Source organism: Pyxicephalus adspersus, chromosome 4 (genome assembly GCF_032062135.1).
Source record: "Pyxicephalus adspersus chromosome 4, UCB_Pads_2.0, whole genome shotgun sequence".
Classification (NCBI taxonomy): Eukaryota; Metazoa; Chordata; class Amphibia; order Anura; family Pyxicephalidae; genus Pyxicephalus; species Pyxicephalus adspersus.
In genome coordinates this window covers 103128891-103150344 of record NC_092861.1, presented here as the reverse complement: position 1 = coordinate 103150344, position 21454 = coordinate 103128891, and the positions used below count along the sequence as shown (strand labels likewise).

General features: G+C 38.9%; 1 protein-coding gene across 5 annotated transcripts in view; it reads right to left on the bottom strand.

The window, feature by feature from the left end:
* Positions 1-21454, bottom strand: part of LOC140329100 (uncharacterized) — a 143400-nt gene that overhangs the window by 108190 nt on the left and 13756 nt on the right. The window contains exon 2 of one of the 5 annotated variants that reach the window (XM_072409197.1): positions 15588-15759. The exons of the other annotated variants lie outside the window; for them this stretch is intronic. The gene's annotated coding sequence lies outside the window, so the exon portion shown is untranslated. The remainder of the gene's footprint in view (positions 1-15587; positions 15760-21454) is intronic. 5 annotated transcript variants of the gene reach the window in all.

The window sequence follows — 21454 nt, the reverse complement described above, 5'->3', positions numbered from 1 at the left end:
ATTTTCCAGGAGAAAGTGAAGATTTCTATTCAGTCACAGTTTACTATTAGAAGGAGTTTTCTTAAAAATATTAATCAAATGCTCTCTTTTAATACTAAAGTACTAAGTGGTTATTTTTAAAATTACCGTATATTTCGGACCATAAGACGCGCTGGACCATAAGACGCACCAGTTTTTAGAGAAGGGAAATGAAGAAAAAAATATTCTGAAACAAATAGTGTCCTAAAATATTTTATGTGCATTAAAAACCAACAGCACAGTCATAAAGACGCAGGGACTTTTTCCCCCCACTTCTGGGGGGAAAAAAGTGCGTCTTATGGTCCGAAAAATACGGTAATTTATGTTATTGTTGGAACCTCCAGTGTGGAAAGCAGTATATAAGTGGAAAAACTTTTTAAAGTATATGAACAAGAAAACAAAATACACATTTGGCTCCAGAAACTGATTTAGACATGAAAAGAACTTAAACCAATCACAGTTAATTATGTATGTAACAAAAAAATACAGACAATTAGCTCTTATACTCTGCGCCCATTCCTCCACCCTGGCCCCCGCCATAACCAAACTATTCAACTTCCCCCTTTCTACTGGTATATACCCCCCACTTTCAAACATGCCATAATTCTCCCTATCCTTAAAGAAACTTTCACTGGACCCCTCCCCATACCCTCTAATCCCATCCAATTTCCCTCCTCCCATATGTCTTCAAACTTCTTGAACGCCTTGTCTACAATAGACTCACCCATTACCTGAGCACCAACTCTCTCCTTGACCCTCTCCAGTCTGGCTTTAGAGCTGCCATTCCACTGAAACAGCCCTTACTAAAGGGGCCAATGACCTCATCAGAGCTAAGTCTCAAGGCAACTTTTCCCTCCTCCTTCTCTTTGATCTTTCCTTCGCATTTGACACTGTTGATCACCCCCCTTCTAAAACAAAACATGCGCTCAAATGTTATCAGTGACACTGCTCTCTCTTGGTTTGCTTCCTATCGCTCTGACCGCTTCTTTCAAGTTTCACCCGACTTGTCTCTTTCAGTTCTGGATATGGTCTCATGCTGCCTGTCAGCCATCTCATCATGGATGTCTGCCCGATTTCTGAAACTCAACCTGAATAAGCTCATCATCATCCCCCCCTCAACTTCCAAATCCCCCGACATATTTCTAACTGTTAACAACACTGTTATTCGGCCCTCCCCTCAGGCACGTTGTCTTGGCGTCACCTTTGATTCTGTTCTCCCCTTACCAGAACATTTCCCGGTCCTGTCACTTTCACAGTCACTGCTCCTCCATTGACTTACTACTGACTTCCTCACTCATAACCTCATCACACGCATGGCTACAAGACTTTTCTAGAGCTGCCTCAACTCTCTGGAATAGTTTTCCTCGTCCTATTCGGCTTGCTCCTACTTTCCGCTCATTTAAAAGAGCACTCAAAACCCATTTTTTTTTTTATTTTAAACTTGCCTACCCATCTTCTTTTGTCTCTTGAAACCGTCACCAACTCTCAGCACTACAAATCTCCTCTCCTATTGTGTATTAATTACCCCACCTACTAGACTGTAAGCTCTTTTGGGGAGGGTCCTCTCCTCCTGTGTCACTGTCTGAATTTGTCTGTCATTTGCAACCCCTATTTAATGTACAGCACTGTGTACTGCACTATATAAATCCTGTTTAATAAAAAGAAATGTAAGATCTAACTCAACAAAATTACACTGGGGAACATTTTTTTTTTGTTGAGTTAGATCTTAAACTTATTTTTTTACTAAATTTAGGGTGGTGAATACAGAAATTACCTCAGTTTTTTGCAATCACATTCAGTCTTCAGAGTACCCTCTATTTATGTCAAAAAACATACAAATTTAACACACAAAAAAACAATGAAATATTAATTTGAATGTACTTCTTTATTTAAATTTCTTTTGTTCAAAGAATTTATTGTTACTCTATGACATTTTTTGTTGCAGTAAAACATTTGAAATTAATCAGGTAAGCGGTTAAGGTAAAAATTTACGCTTATAGCTTTTCCTGGAGTGTTCAGTGTTAGGACAATCCCGCCGGATGCTCCAACAATAGTTAGCCATCATGAGTAAATCCCATCTACCCTGATACCGTCCTTCCATGACCTTCAAATCTTGGTGGAATCGTTAACTTTGTTCATCACTGACTGCACCAAGGTTTTCTGGGAAGTTAGAAAGATGGCTATGCACAAAATGCACCTTGATGCTCATATTGCAACCAAGCATTTTGTAGCTCTCCAAGAGTTTCAGTACAATTTCTGTGTAATTATTTGCTTGTGTGTTTCTACGAAAGTCCTCGACAATGGCTTTGAATGATAATCAAGCATTCTTTTCGACTTCTGACACTGTCCTGATGAAATGTTCATCTTTGACGAGCTGCCGAATCTGTGGACCATCAAACACACCAGCCTTTATTTCTTCAAATGACAGGCTAGGAAATGCCAAAATAGGGTATGTTAAACAGTCTCCTTCAGTTGGCAAAGCATTACCAAACTGCTTCATCAGACCCAGTTTCATGTGCAGAGGTGGGATTATTCTTTCTATCAACAAATGGCTCATGTAGAATGTTTGGATCACCTGGTTTTAGGGCAGCTCTTAGAAGCCAATTCCTTTCCACCCAATGCTCTCTATGTTACACTCATTTTTCTTGTTGTATCCTGAAGTTTTCACTATACAAAAGTAACAGTCACTGAAATTATCTCTTGGCTACCGCCAAACCATAGGTATACCGAATGGCATCTTATCACATGTTCCCTTTGTCCACATCCGTAAACATTTGACACACTGTTTGCACACCTTTTGAGGGGCCCAAGACTAATCTTGATAACCAATTTTAACTTTAAAATATGCCAAATAGGCTTGCTCTACAAATGTGCTGATGTTCGCCCTTTGACTGGGAATGGTGAAACTGCCACAGATATAAAATGAATCAGGGTTGTTTAGGTATCTACGACGAGAAACAGCAGAGCCAGACATGATCTGAAAGAAAGGAAATACGTGTGTAAGTAGAAAAATAAATGTTGCTTAATCACTACGTAAAGCAGTGCACAATCTCTGACCACACTGTCCTGCGTGTAAAGGAATAGTCTATACAAATCCACGCTATAATAATTGCATTATTATAGGCGGTAAAGAAAAAACCTGACGTGATAGAAGAAATTTGACTGCACTTTCAGCATTAGCATACCTATTTTAGTGTAAATAAGCTAAAAAATTTAAGTCAAAACAAAATGTGTTCAAAATTGTTCCTCACTGGTATTAACAGTTTTTTTTTATAGTGCCAACATATTATGCAGCACTGTACATTAAAAAAGGGTTGCAGATGACAGAGATACAGACAGTGACACAGAAGGAGGAGAGGATCCTGCCCAGAAGAGCTTACAATCTAAGTGGTGGGGGAGGTATCACACAATAGGGGAGTAGGCATGGAATGGTGGGTAAGTATTGAGGGTTTTAAAAGACTGAAGAGGACAGGTAGGCAAGTGCCATTTCAGAGAGTCAGGGCAGCTCTAGAAATGATTGGAGTGTTGCATGTTACGTGGTTATAAGTGGGGAAGTCATTAGTATGTCATTGGAGGAGTGAAGAGAGGGGCTAAGGATGTGTTTTTCTACCAGGTCAGAATGGTAAGTGGGAGAAGAGCTTTGGATTTGAAGGCAAAGAACAGGAGACTACATTTTAATCTAACGTGTAATGGAAGCCAATGAAGAAAACTACAAAGAGGGGCAGTGGAAGAGGAGTGGCGGGAAGGATGTGTAAGTCTGGCTGCAGCATTCATAATAGATTGTAGAAGAGATAGTTGGGTTAGTGGAATACTAGAGAGGAGGATGTTACAATAGTCCAGATGGGAGATAATAGGCACGTGTACAAGGAGTTTGGTGGCCTCTGGGGAAAGGTAGGGGCAGATTTTTAGAGATGTTGCACAGGTGAAAGTGACAGGACCTGAATTATTTATTATGGAAATAGATTTGAGTGTCATTAGCATACAGATGATACTGTAAACCAAAGAAGTATATGAGACTATGGAGTTAGGTGTACAGAGAAAACAGAATTAGTCCAAGGACTGATCATTGGGGAACACCAACAGGGAGAAGAGTAGAAGAGGAGGAATTACTTCTGAAAGAAACTTAGGGTTTCAGAAGGGTTCAGACAGGCAGGATGCAAACCAGGAGAGCAGTGTCACCGGATATCAATAAAGTTCATGATTTGGATTAGAAGGGGGTGATCAACAGTGTCATAAGCAGAGGAAAAATCTAGGAGGAGGAGGGAAAATTTGCCTTGTGACTTAACTCTGAGGAGGTCCTTGGCCACTTTAGTAAGGGTTGTTTCGATGGAGTGGGCAGCTCGAAAGCACAACTTGCCAAGGTAAAGGAGAGAGTTTGCGTTCAGATAGAGTATTTTATAGACAAGGCTCTCAAGAAGTTTGGAAACATATGGGAGAAGAAGCTGGAAAGTAGGGAGGGGTCTAGTGAGGGTTTATTTAGCATCGGGAGAAAAATGGCATGTATGAAAGGGGAGGGGTAGATACCTGTAAAAAGGACTAGGTGGAATATCAGAGGGAATTCGATAAAGAGGACAGGTAGTAGATGGAGATGATGAAAGAACAGAGGAGGCTTCATCCAGAGTAACGGGACTGAGGGAGAAAAGTGATGATTTAAGGTGGAAGGGGTGGATTTGGTTGGAGTGGCACAGTGAGCAGAGACATCTTGTCTGATTTTGGCAATTTTATCTCTAAAGTAGGTGGCTTTAATTTGGGCAGAGAAGGTAGTTGTGGGGGAGCAGGTGTAGAGTTTAGGAGGGAGTCAATTGTTGAGAAGAGGCTGCATGGGTTGGAAGCTTGGGAGGATATGACAGAGGAGAATGCTTGGTGACAGTGAGTGCAGTGTTTTAGTCTTACTTTGTAGTCCATAAATCAGCGCTAAGGCCAGATTATTTCCACTTGCGCTCAGCTGCATGAGCATTAGATGTAGATGTTTGGGGTAATTGAGCCAAGGTCAGGTGTTAGCAGGACGGGGGAAGCAGAAAGTGGCAAAGGCAACTTTATCCAGAGCCAAAGAGAGGCTTGAACTGAGTGTCAGCTTCATCTGGAAATGGTATTTTAGAAATAGTGGAGATAAAAGACGTAAGGGAGTTCGAGAATAGGTTGTGGTCAAGGTTATAGATATCTCTCTGCAATTGACCAGATCTAAGAAGTACAAAGAGAAGGTAGGAAATAAGGATCTTGCAGTGTGCGTTCATACACAAAATTCATTAAAATAATAAATACATATTATTCATCAAAATAAACAAATATACAAAAACAGAATAAAAACAATATAAAAAAACCCATACCAAGTTTGGACATGCAAAAGTGTACCAAGGGTTTATTGTGATTTCTACATTTGTGATTACCCTAATCAAGGCCTACCACTCAAGTAGGATTCTCAGTTAAGTTATTCACATTCTTCCTCAACGCGTTTCACAGAAACTAGTCTGCTTCTCCAGGAGTGTAGAAGGTACATATTTTATATAACAGAGGATATTACATGTATATGTAGGTATATATCCAAAAGACATCAAAATTACACAGCCCTGTATTTCTTCAAACAAAATTTTAACGTCACTTACTTACGCTGCACCATTTAGTTTTTATATCCATCACATCCCCTAATACATAGTTTATTATATATATTTTATATTGTCAACAACTTTTATGCCAGGACATGACAAGAGTACATTGTCAATTCTAAGCAGAAAGGGACTGATATATCCATCAAATAGTAAACCTCAAATGAAAAGGCTTGTCCCCAAATGAATCACATGGACAACAGGTGAAAACAACCTCAATTAGTAATGTAACAGCCAAATCATAGAATATCAACGTCAAACATACCTCTATTAGTACACAAGATAGCGAGCAGACAGGCACTACCTGCAACAAGTAAGTTCTGGCTCTTAAAGCATGCATGCGTTCAAACATTGACTACCCCACCATTTATATACGCCACCAGATGCAGGGTTTGTGGGACCCGCACAGACGTCCACGCAGCTAACAGTCGAGGATGGATGATGTCAGGCCCTGGTACTTCCACCCTAGATGGAACGCATGCAGGAAATGCATGTACTGTAATATAGAATACGTAGCTCCTACACTCCTGAAAAAGACTAATTTTGAGAAACGTGTTGGGAAAGAATGTGAATGACTTACCCAAAGTGAGAATCCTACTTGCGTAAGGCCTCGATTAGGGTATTTACAAATGCAGAAATCACAATAAACCCTTGGTACACTTTTGCATGTCTAAACTTGTTAAGGATTTATAAATTGTTTGTATTATTGTATTTTGTATATTTTTTTATTTTGATGTCTAAAATGTATTTAATAATTTAAAGAGTCACTATTTTGTCACTACAAGATTCCTGTTATTTTCTACCTTTTCCTTGTAGATATATTTAAATTGGGATGTAGCGCCAGTAAAAATCACACACCACTCTTCTATTTAGAAATGCTGCAGGCCTGAGAAGTGGCAAAATGGGGAGAAAATTAGGGGGGAAAAAGGTTTTAAGGTCATTGTGGTCAGAAAGGGTAAATGGTGAGTTGTCAAAACGGATGAGGGTGAAAAGTTTGGAAAATACCAAGTCTAATGTGTGTTCAGTGAGGTGTGTGGGGCCGTTTATTTTCTGTGTAAGCATAGTTTTCCCCAAAAGGTTTTGGCCAGTTGCTCCGCCTGGCTGCCGTGCCTCCCCCGTACACTTCCCATCCGCAGCTCTAATGCTTGGCACGGATCTCAGTGAGGCTGCTCTGTGCTCAGCTGTCATCCAGAGGATTGCTGCTACTGGTGAGAGGTGGCGGGGGGGGGGGGAAGCTTAACACACAGCTCAGCCTTGATGGGAGTGGCACAGAGCTGATAAGAGCTGGGATTTCTATAAAAAAAGTTGCTTCTAAAATGTATCCGCTGAGTGGGAGTGTACAATGATGTCATCAGCAGCAACTCTGATAGAAATCACTGTGTACAAACCTTCATATCTCCGTATCGTATGTAGTAATGACTTAAAAGTTTATAGCCACTAGTAACCAAAATAGCAGCCACCAAGCTTTAAAAGAATTTCAAGATATGGGGGGGTCACAAAATTAAAATCTTATGAAAATACAACATTGGGGTTGCTGTTTGAAAAGAAAGTGACCCACTGGGCCAATTACATAGCAAGCAGCATTGGGGTAGGGCCCCTAAATGTATACCTACCTGTCACCAATCTTTACCTGTCAAAATACGTGACCCTGCCTGCTTCTCTTCTTTGAAGCCCAATTTCTCTAAAGCGACAGGGTGTATAAAACCGAAAATATAGGTGTAAGTGGGGGATACCTTTGGCTAACTCCCCTATTAGTTTCATTACTATAGCATCATTAGAACATAAAAAAAAACTAAGCCCATCAAAATGTGCTGCCCTGTTACACATTACTGCCCACTTCTAACACTTGAACTCCAATTTCCCTGGAATGGGGGGTGTAAGAAACCAAAACCATGTGGAGAACATCTGTGGCTACCATCCCCCCACAATTTCATCACTATGGCATGATTAGAACATAAACTCTGCCCACTAAAACAAAATGGGATTCAGGTACTGCAAGGTACTGGTACAGTCATGTGTAACAGGGAGGTGCAATTTTGATGGACAGAATTTTTTTTATGTTGTAATGATGCTACATGGTGATGAAGGTTTGTGGGTGTTAGCCACGAATTTCCCCCACTTGCACCTTTATTTTTGTTTCAAATTACCTCTCTGTTCTCGAAAAATTGGGGTTCAGGTTACAGAAGAAGACAGGGCAGCATGTTATGATAATTATAGTTCTGTAAAAGGTAGGTATACATTTAGGGGCCCCACCCCAATGCTTTTTACTATTTAAGTGTTCCTGGGGGTGCACAATTTGCGTTTTTAATTTTGGGCTCTTGGATATACTCTTTTGAAACAGCAACCCTAATGTTCAATTTTTACAAGTTTTAAACCTGTGACCCCTATTTTTTAAAATTCTTAAAAGAAATTGGTTACTAGTAGCTATGGGGGTACTGTGTTATTACGACCAACGATTTAGGAGATCTGAAGGTTTGTTCACAGCGAGTTGTTAGGCTGCAGAATATGACATGCAGCTTTTACACACACACAGCTATCACACTGGGCTGCCAATGACATCATTACACACTGTGGATAATCTTCACAGATTTTTTTTTTAATAGAATATGGGCAGTGATGAGAGTGGGACACTGGCTATCCTGCCCTCATCTGCTATCACATGATGCTATTAGAGCATCATATTTTTAACATATAAAAGAGTGATTTTCCTTTTTATATAATGGAAAAATTAGTTTTTTTTCCCATTTTTTGGGGGGAGGACCCTTCCGGCATGGTGGTAAAAACAGAGGGAAATCGAAGCCTCCTGGGATATGTGTCACATAAATCAAGAGGCTGTGGGCTGCTCCTTCTAAGCATGCATCTTTAGAGGCTTTCGCATAATTTATAAAAAAAGGAAAAAAAAAAGTTAATCTCATGCATATGCAGTGCAAGGCCCTAGACGTTACAGTTGGAATCAGAAAAAAGATGGAAGTTAGGGTGAATTCACACTGGTAGTAAGGTTGCATTTGCTGCATTTCCCCTTCCTCATGCCAGGAACCACTGCTGCTTAAAATACTGCTAGCTCTAAAAAAGCCCAGCATATACCGTCTGTTACCAATCCCAAGTACCTAGCAGTAACCAGCAGTCACTCAGGAATAGTAAATGGCCCAAGTTTTTTGCTGATAATGTGAACTAAGCCTTACTTGTTACACAACATTGATCACACTACTTCAAGGCATTTCACTCCTAAAACTTAGAACACTTGGCAGTTGGATGAAAATACACAGCAATACACAGAATGGAAAAATTGGACATACAGTTGACAATTGAAAATCGAGCCATCGATAATCCGGTTGCTTCAGTTTTCAGGCATGAATTTCAGATCGCATTTTCAATACAGGGACAGTAGTACACTGTTTGGCCACTCATCTTTTGATGGCGTTGTTCTGTAGAAACAGCTGTTAGGTCTTGCTTGCTACACTAAATACACATTGAGACATCCCTGGTGCTTGGTCTCCGGAACTGTGCCAGATGTCTGACGGTGCTGCGAGAGGAAGGCTGGCCTGTGTGTGGAGGCAAGTATACCTTTCAAAAATCCAGTAATTTTCAGGTCCGGAGGTTGCCGGACTTTTGAATGTCAACTGTATTAACATGGCATTAGAAAGTTGGAACAAAGTATAGGGGGGTAGGTAGAGCATTGACACTAATAGGGGCTTTTGGATACCTGTGAGATAAACTACAGGGAACATTAAATTTGCCGTGTTTTGTCCTGCCCCCTTTTGGACGACCTCGCTAAAAAAAAATTCTGGGGAGAACACTGGTAAGTCAAAAGGAGGAGGTAATGAAGCAGTCTAGCTCAGTAAGGATGGTTAAGGTTGTCCACTGGAATATTAAAATCACTGAGGATGAGGTGCGGCAGGTCATGGGAGAGGATATGTGGGAACCAAGAGGCAAAGGGGAAAAAAATTGGGATGTAGACAACAATGAGGGGCGAAAAAAGGAATGCAGGTTTCTGTATGTGGAGTTAGGGGAGAGAATGAAACCCACACCACCACCTACTCTGTTGCCAGGTCTGAGGTATGTGTGAAGTGCAGGCCTCCAAAGGAGAGGGCAGCAGCAGAGGCAAAGTGTGAGTAGGAAAGCCAAATTTCAGTGAAACCCAAACAATTTAGAGAGAATGTGAATGGGAACAAGGTTAGGAGGTGGGTGTATCTAGCTGAAACAGTAAGGAAGAGAGAGGCTGTGGGCAGGAGCAGGGTTGAGCGAGATGTCACAGGCAAGTAGCAGTAGAGAAAAAAAGTGCAGCAGTACAGAAAAAGCAGGACAGTGAAGCAGCAGGCAGACAATGAATTAAAAAATTGAGGTTAGGAGGAGAGGGAATAGAACAGAGTGTACAATGAGGATGATACAATGTAAAAGATAATTGTAAATCACAGGAGCACATTAAACAATATGCCAAACTGAAATACAAGAGTGGCAGATGTAGTATGGGTTGTAGTGAGACTTATTGAGTTTTAGGTGTGGGATTCGATGAGTCAAATTCAGAAAGGTGGCTTAGTGAAAAGGCAAATTAACAAATTCCTTTTACATTTAAGGACCTGTCTGAGGCCACAACAAAGAAAATCCTCCTTTTTCTTAACCTCCCTGGTAGTATGAAAGTGTTTTTAAATGTAAAGCGGTACATTTAAAAATACTTAGCATTTTAGGTTTCCCGCCTCACAGCTGCATGCAGATGCCAGGCCAGCATCTGCGGTTCCCAGGCCTTGCGTCCCCAATGTTCACACGCCGGGGGACGCAGATGCAGGCCGTGCATCACCAGGTTACACAGATGCCCGTCCGCCATCGCCAGGGGAAGAAGATGCAGCGCATTGCTGGGGGATGCCGTGGGCACCGCTTACCAGTTTAGCTTTTAAAACTCCCTTGCAATTCTACCCCGTGTGTGGCTTGGGGTTACCGCTTTTGGTACTGAAAATTAACCCCGAGCCACATTCGGGATTACCACCAGGGAGGAAGCAATCTCTTTAGCAAGTATGTCTGATTTTGCAGAAGATAACAAAACATTATTACCAGATAATGAGAATAGAATTCAAGAGTTGGAGAAAAAAATTGGAGAATTCTTACATGCCCAAAATGTGGACACCCATCAGGGTCCCACATCTGAGATTCAATGGCTTAGGATCAAATGTAGCAAACTTAGAAGATAGTGCACATTGGAACGATATTAAAACTTGCGGATTAATTAAACTACTGACTCTAGCAGCGCTACCATCGTTCCTGCTGGATCCTCTTAAATGTTTATTGCCTTCAGTTTCCGATCAGGAGCTGAATTATTGACAGCGTCTACAGGATCCCTAAACATAATTTCTTACCCGCAGATGTTCCCAGGGATTACCTCTTCCTTGTTAAAGTGTAGGCGCCTCTCTCCTAAACATGCAGGCAGTTCTGACTCTGGGCGTGCCTGCAATCCCAAATTTTATCAGTTTCGGCCATCCTGTCAGCCAATCAGGAAATAGCCTCAAATTCCTGGTTAGTTTAGCTTGTTCAGAAACAGCACTCGGCGTTCGTGCAACGTGTCTCCCTGGCTCTGCTGAGAATTTCCTGTACATCTGTAGGTTAATTCAGTACTTCCCCTGTCCAGCTCCTGTGATAACCCCATGTTTCCCAGTTTGTTTTAAAGCCAATAACCTTGTACTGTCCAGTGTCCTCTTTGGTTATTCCAGTCACCTGTGCCTCCTGTTGCTTCCAGTGGCTCCTGTGTTCCCTGTGCTTGCAAGTGGCATTAGTGTCACTGATGTCTATTTCTTGGATCCCTTGTAACCACATGGAGGAGTTTCTGCTAGAAAATAATATGTGATGGCACAGATGCAAGAAATACTAAAGTTGTCAAATTATTCTCTTTTTTTGAGGAAGTAAACAGGTAGACAGAGTAGCAGTTGATTTAATTTTGAATGTATTTGGACTTTTCTAAAGCATTTGACACAGTACAGTTAATATGCAAGTATTAGGATAGAGAACTGGCTTGCATTGCCATTCCACTGACTGCATCCAGAGTGTGATTAATGATTTACAAACTGAATGGTCAATGGTTATTAGTGGTGTACTCCAGGGTTCAGTGTTGGGACCTTTTCAAATTATATAGCGTTTAGGATTAAAAGTATCATTTCTGGGTTTTCAGATGATACCAAACTATGTAATGGAAGTCCATACAGGATACCAATAATCCACAAGCAGACCTGGATGTACGGTTTGATTGGGCAGCCAAGTGGAAAATAACATTTAATATAGATAAATGTAAAATTATGCACTTGCATGCTTCAAACTGCCAAGGGGGAATTGGTGAGTTTTGGTGAGTTAGAAATAGAAAAGGTTCTGGTAAAACATAGACTTAACAGCATGCAATGCCAAGCTAATTTTTGTATTAAAAAAGGAATAGACTGCAGAGATGGAGACATAAACCTTACCCTGTACAAAACATTGGTCACACCACATCTGGAATATGCAGTCTAGTTTTGGGCACCAGTTCACAAAAAGGACATTGTGGAATTGGAGAGAGTGCAGAGAAGGGCAACTAAACTAATAAAAGAAATGGAGGAACTCAGCTATGAGAATAAATTAGCTGAACCAAACCTGTTCTTGAGAAGAGATGTTTATTGGGGATATGATCAACCTGTATAAATATCTAAATGGTCCATATAGGGAACTCTTTCCAACTATTCACTTGAAGGCCGTTAAAAAGAACAAGAGGGCCTTTAGGGAAGGGATTCTTCACTATCGGGTCTGTGAAAATAGGGAATAGGCTCCCCCAGGAGACAGTTTCAGCAACTACTATAGATTGCTTTAAGAAAAAACGAGATGCTTTTCTAGATGCACAGAATATAACTGGGTATAGCTTTTAAAGTAAAGATAATCTGAGACTGGGAACATATGATTGCCTCATGAAATCAGGAAGGATTTGTAGGAGCAAAGCAAATTTTTTTGCTTCTTCTTAATCAGCTATGTCTATAGGGTTTTATATATGGGATACTTCTAGATGTTTACTTCTCTAGTGGTTAAACTTGATGGACTTAGGTCTTTTATCATTCTGACTTACTATGAAAATCTTGTTGATCTATGGAAGACTTTTAAGACTGCCTCGTGTTTGAGGGGGAACATGCTGTGTACACTTAAGGCCAGCACAGAGGAGTACTAGGGGCAAAAATGGCACTCCTCCAATTTAAGAATCGTAAAAACCACTTGTATTAAACCGACTAGAGATTGTTTCAATTGGGATAAAAAGCTCTTTTCTAACTTTCTCTCACTAGGGGGAAAGAAAAGCAGCAGAGAAATGTAGGTGTACTTAAACTCTGGATGCAGGATTATCTGCAGGCCTTTACTTTGTCTCTTTAAAAAAACATATTCTCTGATATTCCTATTTTCTGATTCCTGCTTAACAGGTGTGGTTCGCTCTGGGATAAAAAGAATAAAATAGTAAGGGGAGGGGAGGTGAAGTGAATGGAAAAAGGGTAAACATTAAAAAAAAAAAAAAAATTAAAAAATGTAGGGTTTCTTTCAATGCTTACAGGAAACTTGGACCCAGGGCAATAGCCATAAAGGTAGAACAATAAGTACTATAAAAAGGTGCAAACCAATTTAACATGTGTAAAACTATGAATCTGTATCTTAACATACAAAAAACTATAAACCTTCATATGATTTCAGTAACAAGATGAGAACTGTAGGTAGAACAATGCAACCTAAGGAGTTTCAAACAACAGCTTCTTGTTGTCTAATAAAGAATAATAAAGTGATACAAAGTCTATTAAGGTAAGTCACCCCAGACCAATGGGGGTCTAACAGCAGTTGAACTCGGACGGTTAGCGGTCGACTTCCGTGGAGTAGGTCTTGGGTAGTCATCTTGGTTCCATGGGTAGTTCTGTTGAACCATAGGAGGAAGAGGACATTGTTACCACAGGTGAGAGCCCCACCTGTTCTAGACATGTTCTGAATTCCTCGATGGAGCTTGTTGAGCAGGCAGTGTTAAAAAACTAATTGTAGCTTGAAGGAGTATCCCCACGTGTTGTAGAATTTTGAGTGTTTAAAATCACGGTACCTGTCAATAGTAGCTGTGGATAAATCTGAAAACAAATGGTAAGGCTGACCTAGGAATTCCAGGTTGTGGTTTGTACGGGTCACTCCCAATTTTTTCTCAGCTTTAGAATATTAGGGCAGATAACCAAGTCTCTGGGAGGACCATTCGGTCTTCTCCGTGTTACAGCTTGGTGTATATGATCAAACCCAAGACGTTCTAGCTGCAATTCCGGGATAACCTCTTGCAACAGGGCACTAACTGTGCCTGGTAGATCAATAACGGTTTCTGGTAGGCCACGCAAGTGAATATTAGTCCTTCGGTCCATGTTTTCCCAATACTCCAATTGGAGCTTTAACCTCCCTAGTGGTCTAATTCCTTCCAAATTTCCATGCAAAAAGCAGTACAATTTTTTTGCATGGAAATTTATTTTTCATTGTAGGCTGAAATTCTTAGGCATTACTCACTGATACTTAATAAATTTATTAATAAACTTTAAATAACAAAACACAAAAATCTGTTAAAAAAAAATAAAAAAAATTTAAACCTGTAATATAACTGTATAGTAACAATATATATATATATAATTATATATTTATATATTATATGAATATTTATTTGTATTGGACTCAATACAGCTATTTTGTATTGAATCCAATACAAAATGATTTAAATTTCCCGCTGCTAAGTCCCGTCCGCACCAACGCATGTACCGACATCACTGGGAAACTGATTGGCGTCTTAACATGTATTTTCTCAACAATCCCAAGTTGCGGGAGTAAATTGCTGCAGCACAAGATTTGTATTTTTCTTTGAATAGTACAGAAGGTGTTGACCCATTTAGCCTATATAACGCCCATAAGGCCTATATGCGGGGAATTTAGGAGCATACAAAAAACAAAACAAAAACAAAAAAAATCCCCACAGCTTTATCTACTACAGATCTCCTTCTCCATAAATATTATTTACAAATTAAGAATTTAAAGCCCAACATTATATGCTTTAGGCAACAAAGCTAGTGCAGCATTAGCTCATAAATTAAAAACGCAACTTATACAATAGCATATTTCTACTATTGTAGATCATATAACCTGTTAAGAGTTGCTACAGTCCACAAGGAAATGCAGAAGCATTCTGTAATTATTACAAAGCCCAACATAAACATTTTTTTCACATTTTTCAAGTTTCATTGAATTGGCTCTAGTTCTTGGGATACAGGAATCAGAAGACAATTTTACCAACAACAAATGTTAACACAACATATTATAATCAATCTTTATTTACACCGATGTTTTGCATTTTTTATATTAAATGTAGCATTGGTTTTATTTTCTCAGCAAAAACAGAGAAGAAACATCACAGATTAGGTGAAACAAGCAAATCTTGCACATTTTGGTAATAAACTGGGGGACCAAGATAATTATTGGGCTCCCCATATGGTATGCAAAACTTGTGCAGAGCGTCTACGTCCATGGAAAACTGAAAAGTTTGAAATTTGGTGTACCTATGGTATGGCGAGAGCACAAAAGTCATCATGATTATTTGTGCTGTGAATGTAAAAGGTTTCAATCGTTATAAGAAAAACAAGTGGGAGTACCCCGATTTGGAATCAGCAAGACAATCTGTGCTGCATGGTACTGATGTTCCCATACCAGTGTTCAGTATACTCCCAAATATTCCTGTATTCAACATGGAGGATATACAGGGTTTGGAGTGTAATCCAGGAGTTAGCAGTGGAAGTGGATATGAAGGAAGTGTTTAATCAAACCAGCAGTTCTCCCAAAAGCTCAATGATTTAATACGTGACCTAAGTCTATCAAAACAAGCATCTGAACTTTTAGCATCCAGGCTAAAAGAAAAGAACTGCCTGGGACCGGAAGTTAAAAAAAAAAAGGTTTATAGGACAAGAGAGGTGACACTACCTTATTTCAGTGAAGATGGAGACTTCATGTACTGTTGTAACATCTCTGGACTACTAGCCCGTATAGAAGTACCAGAAGACGGGCGAGTTTTCATAGACAGTTCCACTGTAAGTTTGAAATCTGTTTTACTGCATAATGGCAATTGCTATTCCAATTGGTCACTCAACAAAACCTAAAGATAATGAAAATATTAATATGGTCTTACAAAAGCTTTGCTATCATGAACACCAATGGTCTATAAGTGTTGATTTAAAAATGGTGAACTTCCTACTTGGACATCAAAGTTGATACACAAAGTATCCATCTGCTTGAGGGATAGTAGAGCCATGTCATGGTTGGCAAGAAGTTCTTGGGTAACCATAAAACACAAAATTATGAAGAACTGGTACAAAGCTTACTCTTAAACTTTAAAATTTGGGTGCTGCTATGAGCATAAAAAGGTACACCATCTCCATGGCTATTTGCAAAAGTTTCCAGAAAACCTTGGCGATTTTAGTGACAAACAAGGGGAGAGGTTCCATCAAGATATAAAAGTTGATGGAAGAAAGGTATCAGGACAGATGGGATAGACACGTGATGGCAGACTACTGCTGGAGCCTTCAACGTGATTGTCCTGATCATCAGCATAAAAAGAAATCATAAAAACTGAGTTTTTCATGACTTCTTTGCGATTAGTTCTGTAAATATACTGAATATAGAATATATTGGCATTAGGTATTTTAAGAATGTAATTTTGTATACGTAGGCATATCTAGTTTAATTTTGCCTAATTTCCAAGTTTAATTAGTTTTCTTTGAGGGTATTATTGAGGTCATTATTTTAAAAACTAGAGCCAATCTAGCAAAACCAATACCATATTTGGAATCTGTGCATCAAACATAATATAAAATTACTTTAATCTGTTTGCAAAAAAAATGTTTGTTGACCAGTGTTATCATTGCTAGTATAATTTAAAATTAGATAATGATGCTCCCCAACCAACACCTTTTTTTTTAGATTATTTTTTTCAAACAGCTCATTTTTCTGTATCAGAGGTAATGTTATCAAGTCCCTTCCCAACTGTAAATCACCAGGTATAGCTGGGTACTTGAATACTATAACACCTTCAAATATCCCTTACCTCTTTTTTTGGAGAATGTATTTGATGCAGCAGCTTTGTCTAGTATTTTTCCTAATTAGATTCTACAAGAAATCATTGTTACATTACCTAAGGCAAAGATACTACTCAAACCAACCAGTACAGGCCTACATCACTACTAAATTCTGCTATTAAAATTTACACCAAAGCCCTAGCGATTAGGCTGGCAAAAATTACGCCTAGTATAATTAAACCGGACTAGGTTGGTTTTGTGAAAGACAGCAAGCTCTTGATGGTAACTGGGGGCTGATTAATAACATCAAATATAAATATATAAATAAATATATATCCTTTGCACTCCAGACTTTCTATAGAAAGCTCAATATTTTCTTTTTTTAATGATCCACATTTTGGAAAAAAAGGTATTACAGTGTTTTATAATCATCTAACTCAAAAATCAATCTTTAATAAAACCCAACCTAAGTTAAAATGGGAACAAGGTCTGGAAATCAGAATCACTCTCTCCAAAATGGTCAGTGGCTTTAGATACTACATAGTTAGGTCCATAAATATTTGGACACAGACAACTTTTTTCTAATTTTGGTTCTGTACATTACCACAATTAATTTTAAATGAAACTCAGATGCAGTTGAGCTGCAGACATTAAGCTTTAATTCAGTGGGTTGAACAAAAAGATAACATAAAAATGTGAGGAACTAAAGTCTTTTTTAACACAATCAATTCATTTCAGAGGCTCAAAAGTATTTGGACAAATTAAAAAGCTTAAAATAAAATGTTCATTTCTAATACTTGGTTGAAAACACTTTGCTGGCAATGACAGCATGTAGTCTTGAACTCATGGACATCACCAGATGCTGAACTGCCAGGCCTCTACTGCAGCGGCTTTCAGTGGCTGTTTGTGGGCCTTTCTGTCCGAAGTTTAGTCTTCAACAAGTGAAATGCATGCTCAATTGGGTTCAGATCAGGTGACTGACTTGGCCATTAAAGAATATTCCACTTCTTTGCCTAAAAAAACTCCTGGGTTGCTTTCGCTGTGTGTTTTGGGTCATTGTCCATCTGTATTATGAAACCCCTCCCAATTGCATGCACCTGGATATGAGCAGACCGTATGTCTCTGAACACCTCAGAATTCATTCAGCTGCTTCTGTCCTGTGTCACATCATCGATAAACACTAGTGTACCAATGCCACTGGCACCCATGCACGGCCAAGCCATCACACTGCCTCCACCATGTTTTACAGATGATGTGGTATTTTGGATCATGAGCTGTTCCATGCCTTTTCCATACTTTTTTCTTGCCATCATTCTGGTGAACGTTGATCTTGATTTCATCTGTCCAAAGAATGTTTTTCCAGAACTGTGCTAGCATTTTTAGATTTTTTTTTTTTTTTTTTTATCAAAGTCTAATCTTGCCTTTCTATTCTTGAGGTTTATGAGTGGCTTGCACCTTGCAGTGCACCCTCTGTATTTATTTTCATGCAGTCTTCTCTTTATGGTAGACTTGGATATCAATACGCCTACCTCCTGGAGAGTGTTGTTCACTTAGTTGGCTGTTGTGAAGGGGCTTCTTTTCACAACATAAATTATTCTGCGATTATCCACCTGTTTTCTTCCGTGGACGTCCAGGTCTTTTGGCGTTGCCGAGTTCCCCAGTGCTTTGTTTCTTTCTCGTGATGTAACAAACTGTAGATTTTGCCACTCCTAATATTGTAGCAATTTCTCGAATGGGTTTTTTATGTTTTTGCAGCATAAGGATGGCTTGTTTCTCCCGGATGGAGAGCTCCTTTGACCGCATGTGGTCTGTTCACAGCAATATCTTCCACATACAAGCACCCCCGTCAAATCAACTCCAGGCCTTTTATCTGCTTAATCGATAATGACATAACAAAGAAATTGCCCACACCAGCCCATGAAATAGCCTTTCAGTCAACTGTCCAATTACTTTTGAGCCCCTAAGTTCCTCAAATTTTTATTTACCACTGAATTGTGGTAATGTACAGAACCAAAATTAGAAAACTATTGTCCCTGTCCAAATATTTATAGACCTAACTGTATAATTACAACTAAATGTGAAGACCATTTGGACTTATACCAAAAAATAATTACCCAATGGTATCCCACAGCCATAAAAATGTCATACGTTTCTGACCAACATTCGATGGAATGCTGGAGGGACTGTGGCAGTATAGGTACCATTCACCACTTACTGTGGTATTGTAAATATAAAATCGTTCATTTTGAAATAAAGTTTTTATAATAAGTGTCAGATGTAGCAGGGAAGGCCATCACCTACACCAGAATTAGCAATCTTACACATTAACTTAGAAGAATTAACTTTAGAAATAAGGACTGTGTCTACACATATTCCCTTTGAGTGCTAAACCTACACTCACAAGGAAATGGAAAAGTTCACAGATTCCTACTGTTCTGGATATGATAAATGATTTCAATGTACAATGTTTATTGGAAAAAACATTTGCATTTAGCCATAATTACAATAAGAGTTTTCTTAGAAATTGGGATGTATGGTTGAAACAGAAATGTTTACTATATTAATATGTTTCAGTTCTATGAATCTTTAATAAACAAAGTTTTGTGGAACTAGTTATTTGGTTAAAGAGCTAAATTTTAACTGAATTGTTTAACAATTTGTTTTTTGATTTTCTTTACTGATCTTTTTAATTTTGGCATATTCTTTCCTCCTCTCTTCTTACGTTATGGTTTATAATCTCTTTTCCCCGTAAAACTTTGGTAAAACTGAAAAATTGGATCTGATGTTTATTAGCTGAATAATTACCCTATGCAGTATATGTTGATATTTTGCATCGATCTTTAATAAAAATATATTGAATTCAAATAAGTATTAAGAAAATAACCTTTTTACAACAAAGCAGAAAAGGTACACATAACCCTTGACATCTTTATTTACAGTATTTATTTCAGTTTAGGTCTTATAAATACATTCTAGGGGCAATTAAGAAAAAGATGTTTGAAATGTTACATATTGTTACTTAAAAAAGCAGACTAAGAAAATCCTGTCACCTGTCAGCATACTATGCGTGGAAGAAATCAATCAGGGGCAGTGAATCCCCCCCCCCCCCTCTGCTTCATCCAGCCTCTCTCTAGTCAGGAGCAGTAGCTGCAGGTGCGTGATGGGCAGGCAGCGAATCACTCCCCTCCACCCCATTAAGCCTCCGTCCTGCACACAAGCGAGCAGGGAAGCTCCATTTGTATGTAGGAGTCGTCCGTATGTCGGATGTCCTTACCTCGGGGGGCTACCTGTATTTAAACCTATAAACCAAATAAGGCAATTGCTTTTACAATTTTTCATGAATTTAAAAGGAAACCCCCTGCTTTTAACTACAATACACAGACACGATCCACCATAGCCAGACAGGCTTTCAGCTGCAACTGGAACGTACACACAGTCCATACAAAGTCCACAACATGTGAAAAGGACAGGGAAGAAAAAAATATGTACCAAAGTGAAATCTGTACTTTTGTAGTAAAAAAAATGTAATCGTGTTATAGAGGTTACCAAAACTTAATTTCACTAACTTGTGATGGTTATTCTGCCTTTTTGTGATACTTCTGACCATTGTTAAAGGAAAAAAAAAAGGCTTCTGCGGAGAGGGCAGGATGGATTTAGCTGACGGAGGAAGTGTTTCCTCTGTCAGTCTGAATCCTCTAAGCAGTGTGGGACACCATGGGAGCCATTACAGCATGGCTTACATGTTTTCAACAGTACTATACTGGAATTCAGGTATTTGTTAGCGCTGAATTAGAGGCTCTAATCTTTCTTTTGTTTCTGGCAATAATTGTTGATTTGTGAGGATTCACTTACTTGGTAATCTTATATTTTAAAACAAAAGAAAATTAGCTTGTTGATTGGGGAAGCTTAAGTATAATGGTCTTTTGATCATTTGGACTTTTGTTAAATGAATATATTAATATGTATATGCTCTCTAATAGCTACTTATTATTACTATTTTAGAGTTACCCTAAAAGGCATTTTTTGCTAGAATCTTCTGGTCTTCGTCAACCTTTTCACAATGTTTGGCTGTATTCTTGTGCTCCCTGAAGTGGTTTCTCACCCTGATCTATGTTTGTAAGCAGTTCTGGAAAAATGAAGTATTTTTAAATGTGCAGTAACTATGTACAGTATATGTATTACATAACATATTATACTTACATATTTTTTTCCTATACATATTTTTTGAAGAAAGTAATACTAGTTCCTGTCCTTTTGAAAAAGCAGTATGTACTGTGAAACACATTGAGGTGTTCAACATATGGGGAAGGACTTTTCTCATTATAGGAGCAACACACCAGTATTATGTTTATAGTACTAAACCTACATTGTTAAAGATTGCTGTGTATGTTTTTATCTGCTGCTTTTTTCATATAGAAAAGTTCAAGAATACTGTTCTTCGATTTTTGTAGTTTTTGCACAACTCTCTGTATACCCTTAGGCAGCCAAATAGGTGAAACACGTCGGGCAGGAGACCCAGTTAACAAACTCGGTCATTTAACGTTTTGTGTGCAACTGGAACTTGGTATAAAACAAGCATACCAGGAAAGTAATGTGTTCTTAAATATCTCTTATAGTAACGTATTTGTGTATAAATAAACTTTTATGTTTTAACAGAAGTTGCAATTTTGCTAAAAAAGCCTCTCTAATTTTTCATTATCTACGAGGGGGTGCTGGGAAATTGCTGGCTTTGCCCAGAAAGAAGAGAGCCAGAGTTATGAAATAACACATTTATTC